Raw genomic sequence first — 17531 nt, forward strand, 5'->3', positions numbered from 1 at the left:
CCCAAAACCTGGAGCCGGCGCTGGTCCAGGGCACAGCTTAAACACTCCAAAAGACAGCCAAAGTTCACTGCTCCCACATCAGATCTCTAAGGAGGAAGCTACAAGCCCCCCAACTAGAACATGCATGGGAGAATGAAACTAATAGTATCAGCTTTTAGTTTGCTCCCACGGTTAGTGCTGGTAACCACAGTTGGCTTAAGGTTGCCAGTAGACCTGGCCATTTCTCTTACTTTCTGACTAGTTGCAAGTTCTTTTAGCTGTTTTGGATTGCCTATTGCAGACACACACACACACACACACACACACACACACACCGCCCTAACCAGAAGGTCTAATGTTTACATCCAAGGCCAGCTCAATGCAACAGGAGCATCAGAATTCAAGAGGTGCCCAGCTACTCTGGACACCCCTCAAGTGGGGAGGAGATGAAACAATTACACCCCACACTCCCAGCCCAAAACTTTGAGATGGCAGTCTGGGAAAGAGACCATGTGTCTCCACACTTCCCCAGTGTGACCAGTTGCAGACCCCTTCCCCTCTCAGAAAAAAGTCCTGCAACACCCAGCCTGCCCCAGCCAGCCATACATGCTAGGAGTCGTAGGACTTCTTTTCTTTCTAAACACGCATAGAATTGTGCCCTTAAGGAAAGGAGATATGTAATCCCCCACATAAACAGCAGGCACCACATTCAGAATATGGGAGGTGAGAGCAGCAGCAAAACAAATGTTAATTTAGGGCGGAGATGTAACTTGAGCCAGCCCTTACATCTTCCCAAAATCATGTGGGAGGGGACAATTTCTCCATCTCTGTAGAAGGAAGAGGTTCCTATAGCATACAGGGTCTCCCGCCTTTTTCAAAGTCAAAACTTGAAAGGAAATTCGTTCATTCCCAAGAAGGGGAAAAAGAAACGACACTGTGAGATAAGTGAACATGAAATAAAGCAGGTTCAAAAGCACCACAATCCCTCAAGTTGATGCTACCAACAAACATGAAAATCCGCTCTCAAATAAATGATAACTGTAAACGTTCTGTCCTAGAAATCATGCTCTCTCCCCTAGCTATTTCAGGTTTGCAGGAAGAGTGTGTTTACAGAGTGGTGAGCAAATAGCAATCCATACATGCTCAGAGGTCCTCTCATCATTATTACATCATATGTTCTGGGATCGAGCTTCCATATGAGAAGTTTATGTTCGGAGCCCTGCTCTTGAAAACAGGTACTGGAGCCCTTGGGAACTCTGGCTTGAACCCTGCAGCAAAGGCTGACTGCCTGCTGCCTCTTGAGTTATGTTAAATTTCAAAAGGTTCTCAAAATGCCTTTAAAAAAATCATTGGTAAAAGAGTGTGTTATCGAGAGTATAATTTAATGAGTCTGTATGATCACATTGTTACATGCTCCCCATTTCCCTGAGCAATTCAGGAGTTTCAAGGGCTCTGCTTCTGTGTTTAGAGCAGTTCTGAGAGAGCAGCAGAGACTTATGGTGTCTTTGTAATATTTATTTTGCAAATATACAAGCAGGGCCAGCCCTACCATTAGGCAGAATGAAGCAGTCACCTAAAGTGGCAGTTGCTGGGAGGCGGTAGCCAGGTGTTAGAGGACAGCTGTGTACCAGGTAGCCTGCCCTGCACCTCCTAAGCTATCCTGCTGCCTTCAGGTGTGATGGAGAATGATGCACCATTGCCGGTCCAGTCGGCTTTTGTGCATGGAATGGGAAAGGGCGCCATCAGGCAGCAAAATGTCTTGGGCCAGCTCTGTATACAAGCAAGAATATAAGTGGAGGCAAAGAGTCACTCTTACTCCAGGTGGAAGAACCCTCTACCCCACATGAGATCTCTAGAAAGAGGCCCTGCCCTGTACCAGAAATGTGCCTTCAGCCCAACAAACATCTCTCTCTCTCCGCTCTCCCAACTATAAAAACTGCTGCTTCTCTCACACAACCTGTCAAACACATAGTCCCTGACCCCATCTTGCAGATAAATTGCTCATTCCACAGCTATGAAGACACATAAACTTCAGCACTACTATTATTATTGCCATTGTCATTAAAACATTTTTACCTCACACTTCAGCAGAAAAAGGCTCCCAGAGCGGCTTACAAAGATCAGTAGTGAGACAGTTCCTGCCATCAGGCTTCCAATCTAAAAGACACGACACAAAAAGAAAAGGGATTGGGAGGGAGGAGGAAAAAACCAAACTCAGCAGCTAGATCTTAGTTACAAAGCTTTCGGAGGCGTTTTTTCTGGCCAGTAAGGACAAAGCAAGCTCCCTGCAGCTGCTCCTTCTCTGGCCAATGGATGGGGCCAGATTGGGCTCCCTCATGTTGTGATGTTGTTCCTGAGAGGCAGGGGGAGCAGGCTACTTGGAGCAGAGGCCAGAGTATGCTGTCCATCCTACAGCTTCGTATGTCCAGTGACAGGCTCTAATCAGGCAACATTTTAAGACAAAACTAGTGATGGACCCATCTGCAGTAATCAGTCAGAAAAAACATGACTATACCTTTGGAATAATTTGTGCTCTGCAGCTCTTTACTTTCAAGCAAAACCTCACCATAGATGCTGACCACACGAGCATTTCTTTAAGTAAGCCAAAGCACAAAATCATAACCAGAATTGCCAATCAGGTTGTCAATCAACTTTTTAGCTGCTCTGTTAAGAAAAGCTGATTAGAGCTAAAGCAGTCTTCAGAATCAGAGCTGCACTAGCAATGTTCCCTTTCCAGACAGCCCTCGGGCAGCTACTGCATAAAGTCAACCCTGAAATGTTTCACTTCAGTGGAGTTCTCAAATAGGTAAGTATATAAGTTTGCATTTTCCCAGGAACAACATATTGAGGATATATATGACAACAACAACATACACGATAACAATTAACAACGTATCACACATACATATCAATTTCCATGAAATCTTAATTATAATTACACAGCCCCAATGTAACATTGCATCAAAGCGACCCAATTACAATGAGAGAGATTAGCAGTTCTGCTCCAGGGTCTAAATATAATCCATATTACCCACATATCTAATCCTATCCTATCTAAAATTTATAGCATGGGTCAGTTCCAAGCACAAAGATCAACACATGACCTCCCAATACACTATTGATGTTCTCAGATTTTTTTCCACTATTGGGGCTATCAATATTGCAGCCAGTCACAGATGGCAAATTTAGTTCCACTTCTCACTTTGGTCCCAACTCTTGGAAATAACCCAGCAACACAATCATGGGATCTGGCGGGATTACTCCTGCAATTTCCCTAATCGTTATCTGATTCCAAAAGAAAGTCTGAATCCATGGGCATTCCCACCAAATCTACATCAAGTCCACCATCAGATAACTACAACACCAACAATGTGAAGATACAGCCAATCAAATTTGCTGAAATTTCCATGGTGACAAATGTCACCGAACATCTTTAATAATGGTTCTGTTAAACTAATATAAGGTGTTAACCTCATACTCTTCTTCCAAAGGTACATCCATACACAGTCTGTCCATTTTGGATGACAAGCAGAATATTGAAGTTTATGTGCAGAGAAAAATGCAATTTCCTCGCAATCTTTGGGAAAGATTCCTGGATGCACCTCAGTAGCCCAGGGACAATGCATATTTATAAAACAATTCTCTAGAAAGCCCCAATAAAGAAGGGAAGTAAGGAGATGTGGCTACTATTTGCAAAGAGCTTTACTACAGGAGGCTATTAATCAGGCATTAATCCACTGTAGTTACTTTCAGTTTTGTTGCAGAATTGAGATCCAAGCACTACAAGAAGAACATTTCCTTTCCCGTTTTCCCACTACATAACCTCTAGGTATCACAGTGGTATAGCAGAATAGTGCAAATACACAAGTGAAAAAGTGGTTTATTTCACTTTTACAATTAAATGCCACATTTTCCCTGCTCTAAAGAAACTTACTGAAAGTTCTCATTAGACACAGAAGCAAAACTGGAGGGTCATGACATCGTCTAAAGAACCTGTAAACAACCATGAGTAAGGAATGATGAGCGTGCAATAAATGCCTCGTGTAGGAAAGCCCAAAGAAGCACAGCTTATATCTTTGGCATTGGTGTCCTATTATTCCCCATCTCTTTTTCCGTCTTCAGTCTCCACCAATCCAGAGCTTTGAAAAAAATAGGCCATGTAACCTCATTTGCGACTGGAATAAATATTGGGTAAATACAACGGCCACATCCACACCGCGCAGATCTGCCTTTTTTCTGATTTGCTCACCAAACAAGCCACTTCAGATGGTTTCCTGGAGGCATAATAAATGTGGCCTCGGTTGTATGGTGAAACCTAGGTAGGCTCCACCCATTTTAGGAAGTGTGAACTGGGTTGTGTGAATCGGCCTGAACAGATAAGCAAATCATTCCTGGTTTTCTAACATCGATGCTCTCCCCGCCCCCTCCCCTCTCCTCTCCTCCCGGCACCAGAATTTGAGTATGCAGAAACTTGGCAGGGATTCGCATCCCAGAGTCTTCATCACCCCATACACACCTCCCTTCCTAAAAGAAAGGCTTTTGTTTTATGTTTGACAAGTGATTTATTGAAATTCCAGATGGTTTCAGAAACCCTTCTCCAATTTGTCAAGATAGTTTTTGCTACTGGAAAAAAAGGGAAAAAAGAAGGGGGAGCTTTTTTCAGCTTAAAAAAAAACTGAGAAAGAGGAAATTGGTTTTCTCTCCCCTGGCCCCTCCTTCTCTTAAGTGACAGTGTCAATTTTTCAACAGTAACAAGAGAGCCACCAACAACCCCACCCCCTAGGTCAACTTTTAAGTTTTTTCTCCCCCCCCTTCACGGCAGGTGCTAAGGCAGAAGGGTTGTCAGTGGGGATGTTTAGAATTTCACAGAAGGGCGTAAAATTGAATTTTTTCACTCTTTACAGTGGAAAGGAAGGGGGAGTGTATTTGAGCATTTGAAGAAGGGAAAAAAAGAACATAAAGACAGTTGTACACTGGTTGAGGCTAATGGAAAAGCCAGCCCTTACCTGTGACTCGTGGCTTTAAAAAGAGAGGGGGGACAACAACACACTCTACTGCCTGAAAACCATGTCCCATAATCACAGGTGTGGAGGGCGCAGGTTGTGTTTCCTGCATGGTGGGGGAAATGCACTCTGCATATGCTCAGAGACATTTCCCCATTATTTCCTGCTATCTCTTGGGGGCAAGGGTTGCGTCTCCTTCTGCTTCCCCACCCTCAGTTATCTTCCTTCTGTCCAAATTTAGATTGGAGGCACCTTGAGGCAATGGCCTATCTCTTGAGGCAATGGCCTATCTCTTGAGGCAATGGCCTATCTCTTGTTGTACATTGATGATGATGCTTCATCATCATCCTTTATATTCCCAATTTTTAAAAAGTTATTCCTTATTTTTTTATACAATATCTATCTCCCTGTCCAGTTCTTTCTATCCCTCCTTTCAGTCCCATATGGAGTGGGGTGGGGAGGCAAGATAGTTCACACAAACACCACTTAAGTTAAATTGTGATATAATCAAATCTAACTAATACATTTATTTATTTGTTTGTTTGTTTAATTTTCATACCACCCAATAGCCAAAGCTCTCTGGGCAGTTCACAAAAATTAAAACCACAAAGCACAGTATAAAACAATATAAAATATGAAAGCTTAAAATCACCATATAACAGTACAACCAGAATAAAACCTAGCAGCAATGCAGACATTTAAAATACAGATTTAAAACACCAAAGCTAAAAGACTAGGAAGCTAAAATGCTAAAATACTGGGAGAATAAAAAGGTCTTCACCTGAGACCAGAAGGAATACAATGCAGGTGCCAGGCAAATCTCTCCAGGGAGCTCATTCCACAGCCGGGGTGCCACAGCAGAAAAGGCCCTCTTCCTGGAAGCCACCTGCCTCACTTCCTTTGAAAAGCATCTATTTCTGCATCATTGACTACACTAAAGCCTTTGATTGTGTGGATCACAACAAACTGTGGCAAATTCTTAAAGAGATGGGAGTACCAGACCACCTTACCTGTCTCCTGAGAAACATATACGAGGGTGAAGAAGGAACAGTAAGAACCAGACATGGAACAACCGATTGGTTCAAAATTGGGAAAGGAGTACGACAAGGCTGCATATTGCTGCCCTGTTTATTTAACTTATATGCAGAGTACATCATGAGAAACGCCAGGTTGGATGAATCACAGGTCGGAATTAAGATTGCCGGGAGAATTATCAACGATCTCAGATACGCAGACGATACCACCCTAATGGCAGAAAGCAAAGAGGATCTAAAGAGCCTCTTGTTGAAGGTGAAAGTGGAGCGTGCAAAAGCTGGTTTGAAACTCAACATTAAAAAAACTAAGATCATGGCATCTGGCCCCATCACTTCCTGGCATATAGAAGGGGAAGAAATGGAAGCAGTGACAGATTTTATTTTCTTGGGCTCCAAGATCACTGCAGACGGTGACTGTAGCCATGAAATTAAAAGACGCTTGCTCCTGGGGAGGAAAGCTACGGCAAACCTAGACAGCATAGTAAGAAGCAGAGACATCACCTTGCTGACAAAGGTCCATATAATCAAAGCTATGGTTTTCCCAGTAGTAATGTGTAGCTGTGAGAGCTGGACTATAAGGAAGGCTGAACGCCAAAGAATTGATGCTTTTGAACTGTGGTGCTGGAGAAGACTCTTAGGAGTCCCCTGGACTGCAAGGAGGTCAGATCAGTCCATCCTAAAGGAAATCAACCCTGACTGCTCATTGGAAGGACAGATACTGAAACTGAAGCTCAAATATTTTGGCCACCTAATGCGAAGAGAAAACTCACTGGAAAAGACCCTGATGCTGGGAAAGATTGAAGGCAAAAGGAGAAGAGGACGGTAGAGGATGAGATGGCTAGATAGCATCACCGATGCAATGAATATGAACTTGAGCACACTCTGGGAGAGAGCAGAGGACAGGACCAGATAGCATCTCGTGTGCTATGGTCCATGGGGTCACAAAGAGTCGGATACGACTTAACGACTGAACAACAACAACAGCTACAAAATGTCAGAACTGACTAAAACAGACCTCAGACCTCACAACAACAGCTGAAGACATTTTTATTTAAACAAGACTATTACAGAGTTGGCCTCTGTACACCACCACATTGAAGTTGAAAGGAAACATACCCAGGTGGGAGCAAAGTCAGGACTTTCAGCTGTAATTCAAGGGGTTTGACAAAAGTAGGGCACTAACTATTCAGGAAGGACAGCCAGTGGCATATACACACCCACATCGTTGGGGGTTCATAAGTAATGGAACGAATGGCTGACAAGCAGGTGCATGGCCAGGTGTGGCCTGTTTCCTGGGTGCCCCATGACCGATCAAGCAGATGAAAGGCCTGGAGGTGGTTCTGAGTGTTACATTTAGGGATGGGTGAAAGTCCCTTACCTGTTCTCGAAGCTTGCTTCGCAGTGGGGGGGAGGCACTTTGGTGCTCCCCCCGAAGTTCAGGCGAGGGGGGGGAGGCGCCCCGCCTTGCCCGGCCGAAATTCAGGCCGGGGGGGAGGCGCCCCATCCCTCACCAGCGAAATTCAGGCCAGGTAGAAGCGCCCCGTCTACACGGCCACGAAAAAAAAAGTAAAACACACACACACACACACACTCCCGTGATAGGCTACATAACGATTTACGTAGCCTATCACGGCTAGATTTCCAAAGTCAGCCGTGATAGGCTATGTAAATCGTCATGTAGCCTATCACGGGTGACTTTGAAAAAAAAAGCGCGTACGCAAATGGCGGCTCCCATGGGGGCCGCCATTTGCGTTCTTTATTTTGGCACGTCTAGTCTACGTAAAGATTTACGTAGACTACGGCGAAAATAAGGCAACGCAAATAGCATTCCCTTATTTTTGCCGTAGTCTACGTAAATGTTTACGTAGACAAGACGTGCCAAAATAAGGAACGCAAATGGCGGCGCCCATGGGCCGCTGCCATTTGCGTACGCGCTTTCCCCCCCCAAAGTCAGCCGTGATAGGCTACGTGACGATTTACATAGCCTATCATGGCTGACTTTGGAGATCTAGCCGTGATAGGCTACGTAAATCGTTACGTAGCCTATCACCGGTGTTGTTGTTTTTTTACCGCACTTTTTTTTTTTGCAATGGCGGCAGCGGCAGCCGGTCGGGAGACCGGCCGCCGCCCCCGCCCCCGCCGAAACGCCACCGAAACGCCGCTGGGACCCGTCGCCGAGAGGGACATTCACCGAAGGTAAGTCCCATCCCGAGAGGGGGCGAGGGGCCGGAGGAGAATTTCCCCAACACTTTCGGGGGGCCAAATGCCTCGGCGCTCGGCCTCCCGAAGATTCGGGGAGAAATTCTCCGCCAACTTACATTTGCATTTGGTGGCTGTTCACTGGAACTCCCAACATGAGGTCCAAAGAGGGGTCCATGCAAGTGAAGGAGGCCATCATTAGGCTGAGGAAACAAAATAAACCCATCAGAGAGATAGCAAAAACAGTGGGAGTGGCCAACACAACAGTTTGGAACATCCTGAAAAAGAAGGAATTAACTGGCAAGCTCAGCAGCAGCAAAAGGCCTTGAAGACCACAGACGACAACTAAAGTGGATGACCGCAGAATTCTGCTCATGGTGAAGGGGAACCCTTTCACAACATCTAGCCAGGTCAAGAATGCTCTTGCGGAGATAGGCATGTCGTTGTCAACATCTACAGTCAAGAGACAGCTTTATGAATGTAAATACAGAGGCTTCACAACAAGGTGCAAACCACTGGTAACGCTCAGGAACAGACAGGCCAGATTAGCCTTTGCCAGCAAACACCTAAAAAAGCCTGCCCAGTTCTGGAATAAGATTCTTTGGACTGATGAAACCAAGATTAACTTGTACCAGAAAGATGGGAAGAGAAAAGTATCGAGAAGGAAAGGAATAGCTCATGATCCAAAGCATACCACATCATCTGTCAAACATGGTGGAGGCAGTGTTATGGCATGGGCATGTATGGCTGCCAATGGAACCGGGTCACTGGTGTTTATTGATGACCTGACTGCTGATAAAAGCAGCAGGATGAATTCTGAAGTGTATAGTGCTATTCTTTCTGCTCAGATTCAGCCGAATGCTGCCAAACTGTTAGGATTCCACTTCATATTGCAGGTGGATAATGACTCAAAACATACAGTTAAAGCTACCCAAGAGTTTCTGAAGGCAAAGAAGTGGGATGTTCTTCAATGGCCAAGTCGGTCGCCTGATCTCAACCCAATAGAGCATGCTTTTCACTTACTGAAGACAAGACTGAAGGCGGAAAGACCCACAAACAAGCAGCAGCTGAAGGCAGCTGCAGTAAAGGCCTGGCAAAGCATCTTGAGGGAGGAAACTCAGCATTTGGTCATGTCCATGGGTTCCAGACTGCAGGCAGTCATTGACTGCAAAGGATTCTCATCCAGGTATTAAAGGTGATCCTTAAGTTTGAAATGATGTTGGTTTGTTCCATTACTTATGAGCCACCAATGATGGGGGTGTGTGTATGCCACTGGCTGTCCTTCCTGAATGGTTAGTGCCCCACTTGTGTCACACACCTTGAATTACAGCTGAAAGTCCTGACTTTGCTCCCATCTGGGTGTTTCCTTTCAACTTCAATGTGGTGGTGCACAGAGGCCAACTGCCAAAACAGTTATCCTTGTTCCAATATTTCTGGCCCTGACTGTATGTCTCAGTTTGAGTAGGTTTTGGTAAAGTAGGGATGTCAGAAAATTCCGCCACGGATCTCGGTGAGGCCGAATGCCAGTGCATTCAGCCCCCCAAAATCCGTGGTGGAACGAAGCCCCCCTCCCCCCACCCCTCGAAAGGAGTGCGAAACGGTGCACTCACCTGCTGCCATTCGCACTGCTTTGCGAATGGCAGCCGCGTCTGCAGCCGCCATTCGCTTCTTCATTATAGCCGTGATAAGCTACATAAATAATTACGTAGCCTATCACGGCTAACACAGGGATGCCATTTGCGTCCCTGCGGAGGCCCTGATAGGCTATGTAAATATTTACGTAGCCTATCATGGTAAAAAAAGGGAACGCAGATGGCAGCCACTGTAGCCACCGCCATTTGCGTTCCCTTTTTTTGCCGCGATAGGTTACGTAAATATTTTCGTAGCCTATCACAGCAAAAGACAGGGGCGCAAATGGCGGCGGCTACAGCGGCCGCCATTTGCGTCCCTGTGCAGCCCAGCGGCCGGATGTCCGGCTGCGGGCGGCCCCAGACGGCGGCTCTGCGGAGTCGCTGCAGAGTGGAGCCGGACACGGAGATTTTTGAGGGGAGGGACGAAGCGCCTCCCCCCCACTGCGAATGTCACCCTTCAAAAAGGTAAGTGACTTTCGTACATCCCTATGGTAAAGGCAGTCCAGGTGTCCCTGCTGTATTGGTGACTGGGCCAGCCCTACCATTAGGCAGAGCTAAGCAGACACTGCAGGTGACAGATTTGGGGGGCGGCAGGGCAGTGACAGTCGTTCCCCCCCCCCCGTTGTCCCATCGTCCTGAGCTGGTGCCTGTCCTGGTGGTGGCAATGCTGGCTTGTTGCTGGGCTGGGCTGGCTAGCTGTCTCAGTCTAGTTGCCTTCTCCCAACGTGTCACAAAAAGCACCATTGGGGATGGCCCCTGGCCAAACAAAGAGGCAGCCCAGGGCACGCACCCAGCAGGCCTAGCGCCTGCACCTACATTGCTCTGCTCACGTGATGCCACGCTGGCACTGGTGTAGTGCAGCAGTGGTTTGAATAGGCACCAAGCAGGGACTCAGTGGAGCGATGGGCAAGTGGCAGCAGCAGCGAGATGTTACAGGACAGAGCCACACAGCCGGCCTTGTGCCACCTCAGCTAGTCTCAAGTGCACTGGAGGATGCTCTCCTGTCAGCAGTGTTGAGGCAAGATTCAGTGTTGAGGTCAGCTTCTGTGTGTAGAGCAGGGGAGGGCGCCATCCATTTTGTGTGAGGATAGAGAGGACAGATCTGTCCTTTAATAAACTCGGTGGGAATTTGCCCTGCCAGTGTTGCAGGCAGAGGTGTAGCAGAGTCAGGGCTCACAGGGTTAAAGCTCCCGGACTTTTTTATTATCAGAGATGGTGACATCATCTGCTGCCCCCTCAGGCTTTCCTGTTCCCTCTGAACTTGTTGGCCACAATCCTCACAGTAACTGTGGGTGGCAGAGACAGAGAGGGGTTTCCCCAGCAACAATGCATTCTTGCCAGTTATCCCTGTTGTGATGAAGAGTAATTTGGGGTGGCTTGTTTTTGAATGGGCAATTAAGGCTCATTCACTTTCCTAAAGAGCTGCTCCTGGTGGAGATGAAAACAGCTAGCACTGTTTGTTGATACGGATCAACCCAGTTGTCTGCGTTTTTGGACTCTCCTTGAAGATATGGCTATGGGGACAGTTATGATGAACGCCTGTGCTACAAAATTTACCACTACAGCCCTTCTCACTTTTGCTGTCAAAAAGGCATGGAGGTTATATTTTTGTCATCCAGGGAAAAGGTCCCACACAGCAGGGATGTAGCTCATCATCACCCAACTGTACCATCCACAAAATGAAAGGATTTTCTTCCTGGTACTAAGCTGACAGCCCAGAGAAGGGCTATGATTGGGCATTCCCACATTACATGAATGGGGAGGGGGTAGGTGGGCATGTAGGTGGGCATATCCACAACTCCAGAAATTTGGAGAAGGAATCATATGTGTTTGATGAAGTTTTGTAAGTGTCCAGGAAGTTCTGAGCATCCACTTTTTTTCCATTAGGCACAGTTTTAAATCTGCTGCTGAGAGCTTAATGGGAGTTAAGTGCTGCCTTCCACCAAATTGGTTCCCCATATTCCAAAGTTGAACATTTGCAGTCTTCAGAACAGGTTCTGCGGCTGAAACCTGACGAATCCTAGCTGAAACTGAGCCCTGAGGAAACTTCTCTGATGTTCTCACTTTGGGGAGCTCCATGGAGACATAGACATATAGGAAAATGGTTATGTTATTTGAAAACTGGTCATTCATGAGGCTGTAGTCACAGAGGGAACTGGGATGCGTGTGCCCCCCTCAGGATACTGCAGGCTTTCATTACCCAGGGTGGGGTCTGAACGACACAACAAATTTGCCAAAGCTAAGCAGATCTGGGACTGGCCAGTGCCTGGGTGGGAACCCTTATGTAAGGTACCCCCACCTTGATTTCCCTCATAGAATAAAAGCAGGCAGGATATCAACATAATAGACAGTAAGTTGCTCAATCAGAAGTAATCCTATTCCTGCCTTTAATGCTTCTGGCCATTAAGTGAAACAAGATAACCGGGGCAGGTGTCCCGGGGCAGGCATGATCGGGCAACTGCCAAGAGCCCATACCTCATCAGGGGGCCCACTGACAAGAGCCCCCTCGACCTGCTCTCCTCGTCACCACTGCAGTCTTCTTGTTCACCCCACTCCTGATCTGGCCCTGAGGGAGCGAGAGAACAAGTAAGCAAGCAAACAAATTAAACTGCATTGTGGGAAGTAGTAGCTGTAGCTACCAGTGCCGGCTTGCTCTCCGGTTCTCTGCTAGTCAAGCAAGCAGAAATGATGAGGAAGAGGAGGAGGAGCACAGCAGGCAACAGGGGCACTGAAGGCCCAGACTGACCGAGTGAAGGGGGCTCATTGAGGGCATCTTGTCCAAGGGCCCCCAAAGCTGGAGCCGGCACGGAGGGATAACTCTCACTCAGTCCTTATGAAATGTTATCAAATTAAAATTGACTATACTAATAGTTAATGCAATTAAATAACTTGAGACTTACTCAGTTTATTTAGGTTCTGGCTTTTCTGCATTGATCCTACACACACCAGACACAGAGGTATATTTTAGGCCCCCTTACCACCCAATTTCTCGCTGGGCCTGGTCATCCAGTTTCACGCTGATTCTCACTCATTAGACTCTCCTGGGGAAAACCAATCCACATGGATGACCAGGTCCAGCATATGTCACGCGTAGACCTCCATGGGAGCCAGTCCATAAGCAGAGGAGGCGAAGATTACATGGGACGGAAGAGGCTTTGAGTTGTGGCGTGCCTGGGAAGAAGGAACTGCACGGCAGTGAGAAGGAGCCGCACACACACTGTGAGAGAAGAGACCTCCCTGGTGGCCGAGGAATGCTCCGTAATCAAAGCCCCCACCGTCCGCCCCCCTGGCAATTAGCTATTGGGGGGGGGGGAAGAATCAGAGACAAGACAGAGGCATCACTTTTCTCTCCTGCGAGGATTATCCCCTACCATGGGAGAAGAAACAGGAGATCAGGCTTCTAGGATCGCCAGACCTCCATGAGCGCCTTGGCCCATCCCATAATTGACTGTTTCATCCAGAGCTCAAGCTTTATTTGGGACTGTCATAAAAAAACCAACCCACAGATTACAAAGCCTCTTTGTTTCTTCTCACACTGTGGGCGTTTGTACAAAGTGAGCCATTAAAAGGACCTTTTAGCATCTCAACACTGGTGTTTAACTGTGTCCTTCCAGGTAACCAGTCTCGGGGTCTGGAAAGTCAATAAATTCCAGAACTGGACAGGTATTGCCCATCAAATGCCAGATTCACCTGTGGCCCGTGCTCTAACTTAAAGTTTTGCCTTAAGATTTTGCCCTTACTCTCTAGACTGCATCCTAGCTCTGTCTTGGTCCTCGAGGGCATAATTCTGACCTGCCAGGTTTTACCCTGTCTCCTCCCCTGACCTGCTAGTTTTGTATAGGCTCCACCCACTGCCCAACCAGCAACTGCCCTGGCTCCTCCCTAGACCTGTCAGTTCCCCAGAGGTTCCACCCCTGACCAATCAGCTTATACCCTGGCTCTTCTCCTGATCCACCAGAGCTTTCCCACCAGCCTCTGTAGCTGTTCTTTTAAGAGAGGCTGGATGTGCAGATGTTACAGGTGATAAAGGTTCTCCATGCTGTGAAAAGCTTCGCCTGCTGGTTGCTTCAGATCAAGCTGGTGTTAGGCAAAAGAATAGGCCAGGCTGTGTGTTCTTGTTTCTGGTCATTTGGCAATACTAAGAATCAGTACAGAAACACTTTATTTCAGATTCATCAGCATTTCATTTGTACTAGAAAGAAATAATACCTAACCAGATATCTAACCAGTGTGATGTAGTGGCTAAGACTGCAATGCTGTGGCTCTTAGGAGGTTGTCCCCAGGGATATAGGATGTTTCAGATCTTCCTCTCCAAGGCGAGAGAAAGAGAGGTCTGATCTCGAAGTGAGACATACATCCAACCTTTCAACCCCTCTCCCAGCTGTTGCGGAAACGTCCGTGGCCCTTGGATCTCCAATGCTGGAGCCCCAGCATCAGTAGAGGCCAAAAGGGGGGATTCCTTGGGCATGTCAAAGGTGGATGAGGGGAAGCTCCCATTTCCCCGATACACCTCTAGAATTGGGTGGGGGGATTTATGCCAGCCATTGACCTGAGATTTGTAAGCAATGAAAGGGAAATCGTAAAAGTAAAATCATAAAAGGGGAGGGGGACTGAATAGGAGGAAAACAAAGAAAAAAGCCACTCTTCCCTCTCTTTTGCCTTGTTGGCGCAAGCCCAGCAGAGCTTTGGATAAGGCAGTTCTTCCACCTTTGTATCTCCCACCCATCAGTAGGATTGCTCTGCCCAAGTGCAACACTAGGACCAGGGAAACCCAGGGTCAAACCCACCCCCTGCCACTAAGTTTTCTGGATGATCTTGGGCCTGTTATTATCCCTCAGTCTAAACTACCGCAGGGTTGTGGTGAGGAAGGATAAAATGGGCGGTGAGAAGGAGAAAGCCGTATCTGTTGTCCCGAGGTCCCTTGAAAGAAGGGCAGCATCAAAAGGCAATAAGTAACTATCCAAGTGGCTTGTCCCCATCAAAAGTGCGTTTGGCAGCATCAAACTAGTGAGTTTGGCAGTGGGTGGACGGGGGGCAGTGGTAAGGGAAGCTGGGATACCTGAGTTTTCTGGGAACAGAGTTCCACATTTTTGGATCCCAGCCTTCCACCTTACCTAAAAGGTGAGCTGAGGCCATCCGCCCTATACGAAGTCTGGTGATAAATGGTTTTGGGGACAGCAGGATCAATCAAGCAGGGAATGGCTGGGGGCTGTGTGAATCCAGAAATGAAAAGTGGGGTTGTGCACTGCAAGAGAAGGTGAGCTCTAGGGTCAGGGGGCAAGGGTCCAGAACCAGAAGCAATGCAGATCAAGGCTCCAGAACTCCTTGACAGTTGTATAGAGTTTTAGGTTGTGCAACATGTCTCATCATGAGAAAATGTGCACCCACCAAAGTTCTCTTTTCGGCATAAGTGCTCATGGGGAGGAGCCCTGAGCGCTCCTGCAGCTGGCACAAGGGGAGCAGTGCAGGCTCCAGATGTAAGGGCAGGATAATGCCCTTCCTTGAAAGGCAATGAAGAATGTGGAAGTGGCACTACTGGTTAAGGAAGCCTGCAAACTGAGAGATGCTCTTTGGGGGAAACTTTCCCCCAAGCTTGGACATTGCTATGGAAACCTACTGTTCCAGGGCCTGCTATTGCTAGGCTGAGAGGAGACCCTTCTTCCTCCTATGTCCTCTCGCCTTCAGACTTTGCCGTCCAGAAGAGCGATGATTGTAGCCCCCTTGGGGAACCAGTGTGTTTACTCAACCCCCAGCGTGCTGGAACGCAGGGAAAATTGAGAATTTGGCTTATCATAATCCACAAATTAGCGCTCCCTGATCCATTCAAATACATACCACCAGTCTCAAGGCATCCCTTCCCCTAAACACACACACACACACACACACACACACACGTGACCAGATGCAAGCCCTCATCGCTTATTACCTTTTCCCTTCTCTCTTTACTTCTCCCCCACCCTGCCCTTGGGACTGGGTTAATTCCCATTCGTGCCTCTACTGTGAAAAGGGAGTTTAGGGTTAGTTTCTCACGCTCATTAAATTCTCATCTATTTGCCTCTTTGGGCCTGGTTTCTAGATCCAAGTGGGTTGTTGAGATGTGTGTGTGTGTGTGTGTGAATTATTGTCCCATGAATGATCAGAGAGCCAAGAACAGGTGCAGTAACAACTTGAGGAGGGGGGATTCATCTCCCTACCTACTGGTTACCAAGGCTGGCCACCCGCAGGAACATCCCTTTTTAAATGCAAGAGAGTTTTGGAAGACAAGGGTGTTATTGAATGCGTTTCAAGTCCTCTGCCCCTCCCTCTAGGGGGCACTGCAATGCCTTGGGATTGGCTGCACATCAGAGATTGGAATATATGGGGCCTGTCCCATGTTGCATATAAAGGGGCAGAAGTTAGTAGCAAAGTTGTGACAAGACAGGGTTGTGTATTGGTTGGAATGGATCAAAATATGATAAGGCAGAGAGTGGAGTTTTTAAGAAGACCTTCAGAATCACAGAACTCCACATCTCTATGGTGCAAACGCTGTGGCATAGCATTAGTCATCCCTCAAATAGCCACAACCAGTCTGGTAATGTTAAGCACTGGTCAAATGCATTGGGATTGTGTTAGGAGCGGGCGGCTGCTCCTGAGAGCCTTGCTGGCCCTGCTCTCCTGCTGCAACAAATGCCACGGGGCAGAGGGCTGGCAGGGCTCTCTGGAGCACCTGCTGGAAGCAGGGATGGGGGTGGGGGAGTAGGTGCAATTTGCCACTCTTCCCGCTCCCCTGCCTGATGTGGGGGCTTCACTTTGCTTCATGGGAGGGCCAGCCCTGGGTGTAGAGGAGCCAGGGCTCACAAGAACACAGCGCTGGCAATTTTTATTAGCAGGGACACTTACATCATCTGCCACCCCAGCCAGACTTCCCTGTTTCCTCTGAGCTTAGCTGCAATTCTTACAGCAGCTGGGGGGAAATGATTTTTCCCAACCACGGTATATTGTTCCCTGTTGTAATACAAAGTATTTTGGGGTGGCTTGGTCTTGAATGGGCGATTAAGACCCATTAGCTTTACAGAAGACCTGCTCCTGGTGGGGATGAAAACTGCTAGAATGGGTTTGTTGATATGGATCAACACAGGTCCTTGAATCTTTGGCTTCTCCTTGGGGCATGGCTATGGGTACTGTCGTGATGAGCGCCCACACTTCAAAATTTACCACTACATCACTGCCCCTAAGGAATGTGGTTTGGCCAGATCTTGTCCAGAGGATGTCCTGAGTTATCTGAATGGCAGATGACTCATCCTTTTGTCCTACCGAGCTGAGGGAGGGGACTAGCTTAATCTGTTGTTCTTTGATCAGTCTGTGTTGGAACTGGATCTCCAAAGGAGGCAGAGAACCTGCTCTATGCAGGAAATCCTATGGTGCTATGGGTTCCCATAGACTTCTGATGGGGAGCAGGAATCTGTTGGGCGCGCTAATACTGCGGACCTTCACCTTAAGCTCAGCCTGTTTATGTGTGTACATAAAACCTATCACAGAAATGTCACGGGTGTCCAGTGACCTCCTTCTAAGGAGACACGAGTAAGTACTGGAGCCCTCGAAACTTCTCATTGCTTGGACATGGGGTCCGTGCATGTCACGATACTGTGCTTTGAATGCTGGGAAAATGTGATACCCCACAGCAGAAGTGCTGTCTTGAGCGAAAA

Source organism: Heloderma suspectum, chromosome 6, assembly GCF_057233095.1.
Source record: "Heloderma suspectum isolate Gila_16-S chromosome 6, 16-S_ref, whole genome shotgun sequence".
In the NCBI taxonomy this organism is placed as follows: Eukaryota; Metazoa; Chordata; class Lepidosauria; order Squamata; family Helodermatidae; genus Heloderma; species Heloderma suspectum.